The sequence below is a fragment of the Ptychodera flava genome, chromosome 10 (genome assembly GCF_041260155.1).
Source record: "Ptychodera flava strain L36383 chromosome 10, AS_Pfla_20210202, whole genome shotgun sequence".
NCBI classification, from domain to species: Eukaryota; Metazoa; Hemichordata; class Enteropneusta; family Ptychoderidae; genus Ptychodera; species Ptychodera flava.
Genome location: NC_091937.1, coordinates 37,428,147 through 37,435,608, shown reverse-complemented (window position 1 = coordinate 37,435,608; position 7,462 = coordinate 37,428,147).

Below are 7,462 nucleotides of genomic sequence, written 5' to 3'. Positions count from 1 at the left end.
CCAGATCAACAAACATTTTCGAGGTGGTTCATGTTTATCATTTTGGGTTATTTTTAGTCCCCACGGACACCGTCCGGGGGGACTTATAGGTTTGGTCATGTCCGTGCGTGCGTCCGTGCGTGCGTGCGTCCGTCCGTGCGTCCGTCCGTCCGTTCACGCAGATATCTCAGAGATGCAAGGAGCGATTTCATTCAAACTTGGTACAAGGATTACTTCATATGTCATACAGATGCACGTCGATTTGTTTTGTGATACGATCCAATATGGCCGCCAGGCGGCCATTTTATTACGATATTTTCATGTACAGAGCCATAACTCAGACATGTTTCAACCGATTTTATTCAAAGTTGGTACAAGGACATTGACCAATGTCATAGATATACATGTCGATTTGTTTTGTAATACGATCCAATATGGTCGCCAGGCGGCCATTTTATTACAATTTTTTCATGTACAGACCCATAACTCAGACATGTTTCAACCAATTTTATTCAAAGTTGGTACAAGGACATTGACCAATGTCATAGATATGCAAGTGTATTTGTTTTGTGATACGATCCAATATGGCCGCCTGGCGGCCATTTTATTACGATTTTTTCATGTACAGAGCCATAACTCAGACATGTTTCAACCAATTTTATTCAAAGTTGGTACAAGGACATTGACCAATGTCATAAATATGCACGTCGATTTGTTATGTGATACGATCCAATATGGCCGCCAGGCGGCCATTTTATTACAATTTTTTCATGTACAGAGCCATAACTCAGGCATATCTCAACCGATTTTATTCCAAGTTGGTACAAGGACATTGACCTATGTCATACATATATACGTCTATTTGTTTTGTGATACGATCCAATATGGCCGCTAGGCAGCCATTTTATTACGATGTTTTCATGTACAGAGCCATAATACTCAGACATGTATCAAGCGAATTTATTCAAAGTTGGTACAAGAAGATTGACTACTGTCATACATATGCATGTCAATTTGTTATGTGATACGATCCAATATGGCTGCCGTGCGGCCATTTTGTTACGATTTTTTCATGTACAGAGCCATAATACTCAGGCATACCGTATCTCTACCGATTTTATTCACAGTTGGTACAAGGACATTAACCTATGTCACTACATATGTAGGTCTTTCTTGTATGTAGGTCATTCTTGGCCATTGAGCGCTATCTGTATCAAAGTATTTTTATCACAGACCTAATTAATGAAGAGGACTCTATCCTCTCTGAGGACATGTAATCAAAGTACCCATTAACAAGTGGGGACTGTGTCATCAACGATGACTTGTTAATGATTTACTTTCTGTGTAGTGCGAGTGTTTTTGAAGTTTTGCCACCTCAATACGGATTTTTCTCGTCCACGTCTTTTTGTCACTCTCACTGTACTTTTTAAAAGTTTATTCAAAGTATGCTATAAATAGTGCTTGTGTATGACTTTTTATTTCGTTGAAATCTTTATTCTGTGAAGTCTTTCAGCTAATTTGATCATAAATCTTAACAGAATTATTAACTGTTATGTATACCATTTTTCTGGTCATACACAATACACGATTTAAAGTAATGGCATTGTCAAGAGATCAAAACATTTCCAAGTGACCCAGGGCTGTTATTAACCCTTTGGGCACCAAAGTCAATTTTGTCACCTTTAGAAAATATACTCCAGCAATTTTTTCAGATTTTTGTCAAAACTTTGATAACACACAGTAGCCACAATAAAATGATGTCCATTTGGTCCAAAATTATCAAAAAATTACAGAAAAATTTATAAAAATTGGTAAAAATTTTTGCGCTGAAATTTTGGTGGGAACAATTACAGCACTCAAAGGGTTAATCAGGATACCAATCATTACACGGTCGCAATAAAGTTTCCACTTCTCAACCTCTCCCTAACAGAGTAAATCAGAGTTATATTTCGTTACAGGGATGATCGGCATCAATCAAGGTGTAATTCTATCACAGATTAAAGGATGGGAGTCAATATCATTCATCGCTTTCGAAGAAAATTAGAAGGACAAAACATCTCTTTAAGGTATAACGTTGGGCGTAGACTGGTAAGGGAGATTTCATTTCTCAAATTTCTCTTTATATAATGTCAATTGTTATATCATCTATCATCCGCGTGGTGAACCTAAATAGCACAAGCTTACCTTGTTTTTGTTTTTTCCTTCCCGAATATCGACTGACAGTATCTGTACGTTTCTGCCAAAGAAACAATGCTAACTGCACAACAAGCATCACTGACTCGTTGCTCAGTGTAGACTGATACCTGCTCAGAAAGAGAAACGGCAACATTTAGAAGAGAGCTTGCGGTATAAGTCAATAAACTACTGCTGTGTGATGTTGTTGAAGTAGAGAAGTTTCCGGAAAAAAATTACGTTTTGTAAAAAACTCTTTGTACTCGCAATTTCAGCGACACAAAAATATTTGTGACTCTCTTCTCCATGGAACGCGAATGCATTCTTTTTCACAGGTCTTCATGTTGGGCTGTATTCACTCGCAACCTTGACAAAATAATGTTTTCTGAGAGCAAATTATCCAAATCTATTTCGATTGATCTGGTCCTTCTTGTTTATTTGATCTGAATGCACTTTCGAAGTCCTCCTTTATCACGTGCAGCACCCCGCCCTACTGATGTCATATTGTACAAAATAGGGGCAAAGTTTCAAGAATTTCTCAGATTGTAAACTCCGATCATGTTTTATTTGACCCGATGGCATTTGAAAAATTTATATTCATGTCATTCATCCTACTATAAACTATACAGTGATAACTCCATGTAAATGACGTTTACAACTGTTACATTTTTCTCTCCATCTGATAGTAGCAATTTGTACAAACAAGAAAGTATTACGTACACTGCTATTCACATTGAGCATGCATGTTTATGTAGCCTGTGTCATTTTCGGTTTGCTTCATTTATAAGCAGAGTGAAAATAGACGTAGAAAGGTGAAAACAGTGCATTTGTTACAGATTCGTGTTCAGATAAGATACACAGGCTAAGATTTTATACCATTTACTAAAACCAGTAGTAATTCTAAAATGAATCCCGACCATAAAGTTTTGAAAGAAACAACCGTTCTTCAGTAGAATTGTCTCTCTTTAGACTTGGTTCAAGTCGGTGAATTTAAAAAAATATTTTGTAATAGTTTCTCCTGTGTCTCTCCTATTTCATACAAACCTATTTGGAATTTGGCAGCCAAGGCCAGGTTTCCTTGCGATTAATTAAACGCGTTACCTTTGAGTCTGCGCAGTAGTGAGTTAGTTTCTGCCGGATTGTGATTCCGGGAGAAACCCTGTTAAGGTAGTATGCGCCTCGAAAGTGAAAGACTTAAACTTTTGCTTAAACTTTCCTCAAAAAATATTTCAACCATTCTCTTTCAAAATCAAGAATAAAAATAGGGGGTCACCGTGCAAATTGTGGAACTAGAGAAACAAATAACCCACGATTTAACGATTTTTGAAATTCAAAATGGCCGCCATTCCTGTGTTAACTCTATGGGAAAAAATAAAATTTTAGATTTTCGAAAAACTAAGACGGTGAAAGTTTTTCTTTCTCCAAGAGCTTTAAAATGAGCCCCCACATGTGGTAGATCAGAAAAAATTGTAGAAGTTTGAGAGTCCAAATATTTGGGGCCGACTCACAGCGATTTCGAAGCTGTTATCCAATTGGGTGGCTGAATCTTACCAATATAATGAAAACAATACAAATAGACTCCCTAAGTGGCTGTGAATAGTGACAATCGACCAATCAGATATAACCTTGCAAACACGCTGCGAGTCAGCCGAATATCTGTCCCCGAGGCGCGTTCTACCTTAAGGTAATATGCACCTCGAAAGTGAAAGACTTAAACTTTTGCTCAAACTTTCCTCAGTGAAACTTTCAACCATTCTCTTACCGAAGCAAGAATAAAAATCAGGGGTCACCGTGCAAACTTTCGTGTTAGAGAGACAAATAACTTGCGATTTCTCGATATTTGAAATCCAAAATGGCCGCCATCCCTGTGTTAACTCTATGGGAAAAAATAAAATTTTCGATTTTCGAAAAACTAAGACGATGAAAACTTTTCTTTCGCCAAGAGCTTCAAATGAACCGCCACAAGTGGTAGGTCAGAAGAAAATTGATAAAATTTGAAGGCCCGAATATCTGTCCCCGAGGTGCGTTCTACCTTAATAGCGTTCACTCCACTCATTGCGTTCACCCCACTCACGCGTTTCACATGAAAACAGAACACAAATTATCGCGTTCACCCAACTCAAACATTCACAAATCACAGACTTGAACCAAGTCTAGTCTCTCGGGAGAAAAACTTTTCCTGTCAACGTGTAGTGTATGTAAGTTTTAAAATGTCAAGAAATATCTGAAATTGATAATAGAGAAACGAACCATACATACAGTTTTTTCACGTGATTTAAAGAAATTTAAGCTCAAACAGTCGTTACACTACGCCGTGTAGCAGAAAGTGCAAAAGCCGAATGTAAATGTCCCATATCAATCGGAAGAATATTTTTCACCATTTAACAGATATCTCTTGAATTTCGAAATTTAAGACAGTAGTTACGATTGGTACGTGTCATTTTTAAGACTAATTTGTACGCTTGGACAACAGGTTTGTCCTGTACACTGATGGCAGCACAACTAAAAATATAAAGACATATAAGTTCATTGACTGTGACAGCGGTGAATATCTACGTCAACCAAACTTCGAATTTCCCAAACTGTGAGGCGAATAGTTTAGCAGGTAGAGACGTCAACAGAGGTCCGATTAGAAATGCCATAGCTGGTAGCGAGTCGGCATTAAACTGTCTTTGTGGTCAATCTGCGCGTCGCCTGATTATTTTTTGTCTCGAAATGACCAATCAAGACCACTACCGAGGTCAAGCGGCGGCGAGAGTGCTGACGGGTTGTTCTGTATCTCTAAAAGTTTTATATTTAAAATATATATATATATATATATATATATATATATTATATATATATATATATATATATATATATATATATATATATATATGTTTCTGTATCTCTAAAAGTTTATATTTAAAATATATATATATATATATATATATATATATATATATATGATAGTCAAGAAATCAGGTGGCCTTATAATATTGTCGATAATATACTGTCATTAAATGTGATTTGTACATGAAATCATCCCAAGGCCCCATCGTAGGAGCGGATTAAGACGCCCCTTGCAGTTTTGATATCTACTTGCACCAGAATGTTATCAAGTATGGAACAGGAGATGATTTAATCGCTTATGTACATACATCCTATTTTGATTCAGTTTCCTGTTCGGGTGGCACACTGTATTTCCGTCATTAATATTTTGTATTATATCCAAGAAATGAAATGAAACACTTTCCTTTTTTCTTTTGTAATCCCCTCTATCTTGCTAAATGTACGATTCTGAGGGCAGCAAATCCTAAATCTCTGTCACATGTCCTCGTCCAATTGAACTTTTCGAGTTTACACAACTCGTCCAGTAAAGGCTTCCCATCGTTAAGACCATTCTGTGATATTTTGATGTAAAAACTTCTGGTAGTGGTCAACATCAGCTTTGTAGAAGTTGCAATTTTACATCTCAGATTTCAATTTCTTCTGAAAGCTGTCTTTAACTCACTTTTTTCTCAATCTAACTTTTTCCATTATACGCAGCAAATAGTCTTAACTTGCGTCATTTCGTCTACCTTTGGTATAGATTTTCTTGTTTTAAATTCTTAGAACACGGTCACACTTGTAAGCAAAATCAGAGAGTAGTCTGTATATATGTGACTCGAATGGTACGGTATTTAGAGTGATTTGAGTTTCCACGATGCATTTTAATCATGTTGCTAGTATTTTGCAAGGCATATAGGAAGAATGTGATGTAAGACAGCATGTTAAAATAGAGTCACTTACAAAACCTATAAAGTATATACGCAAAACACGGTCGATGAGTCGATATGAACATCTGAAATTACTCTTGTCGAGACTACATCTGTTTTACTAGCCCATTTTTCAGGATTCACCAAAGACATTTCAAATAACAACAGCAAAATACTACAAGTCAGTCAAACAAGACATACTTATAATGAATGAGAAATTCTGACGTAGGGCCATCTCCAGCTTACCATATATTGCTGTATATTAGTAATTGTTTTAATAATTACATTCGTTGGCATGAGACAAACTATGTTTTTTATGAATGAATTATGATTATGATCGTGCTATTTGCAGTTATTCAGTTATTCTATCAATATCCATTAAAAGTCGGTCTATTTAATGATGGTGTCTGGTTTATTTGTGCACATAATTAAAAAAGTTGGAAAAAGCAGAGAAATTAGCAATATACTTCAAAAAGTTCTCCCTGAAAAGTGTATAAAATATCGCCAAAAGGAACATGTGGTAGGTCTGTTGGATACTTTTTAACATATCTTTTGTTTATCTGAGTGCGACCCGTCAAGAAGAAGGAACAGGACAGTTACCGTGAAAAGAGAAGAGAAAGAAGAACTTTAGAGAACGGCATTATTATAAATGTAATTCTTTATGGCTGATTCCTTTAGGTGCCAATATATCAAGTCATTGATATGTGAGAGTTCGCTACTTCTCCTTTCAAACATTGAAGTTGTTTTACTTCGTCATTTTACCGTTTATTATATGCTTGCGTTGCTCTTATTTGCTGTTCTTTGCTCTTCTTCTCTTCAAGTAATTATGTCTCCGTTCGGCTTTTGCAGTTGCCACTCTTATGATTTTTAATTCATTTTTAATTCGATGTCAGTTCCATGCAATTCCTGTGCACACCGCTCCCCCGTATGGAAATATCAGGAGTACCCCTCCCGGGCACTACTGCCAAAGTAGAACATTACTCAAGTCTCGCAGACAGCGCGAAATCCAGTGATAATATTTTGAAAACGATGTTGATAACGAAATTTAGCTTTGACTATTGACTGAATGTTTAGCTGAAGATGTATTTCACAACTATGCGAAGAAAGTCCTAAGAATAACATTAAACATAAAAGTAAGTATAATGTTGGGCGTAGACCAGTCAGATAGATTTCATTTATTACATTTTATAGATCTTATTTCAATTTATGTTCCCCATCATCCGCCAGGCGAATCTAAATAACACAATCTTATTTTTGTTGAGTCCTTCCAGGATATTGACTGACAGTATATGTGCGTTTCTGGCAAAAGAATCAATGTTAACTATACTGCAAGCACCAGTGACTCGTTGCTCAGTGTTGACTGATACTAACAGCTCTACCCCCTTACACAGAAAGACAAATTGGCAACATTTAGGAGAGAGTTTGCGGTATAAGTCAGTAAACTACTGAGTGAAGTTGCTCAAAAAGAGAAGTTTCCAGAGAGATGTACAAATTTCGTTTAATCATAGTTGTTTTCTGCTCTCTATTTTAGAATACAAAACGATACAAAAAATGAAAGTCGTCGGTAATGAGCA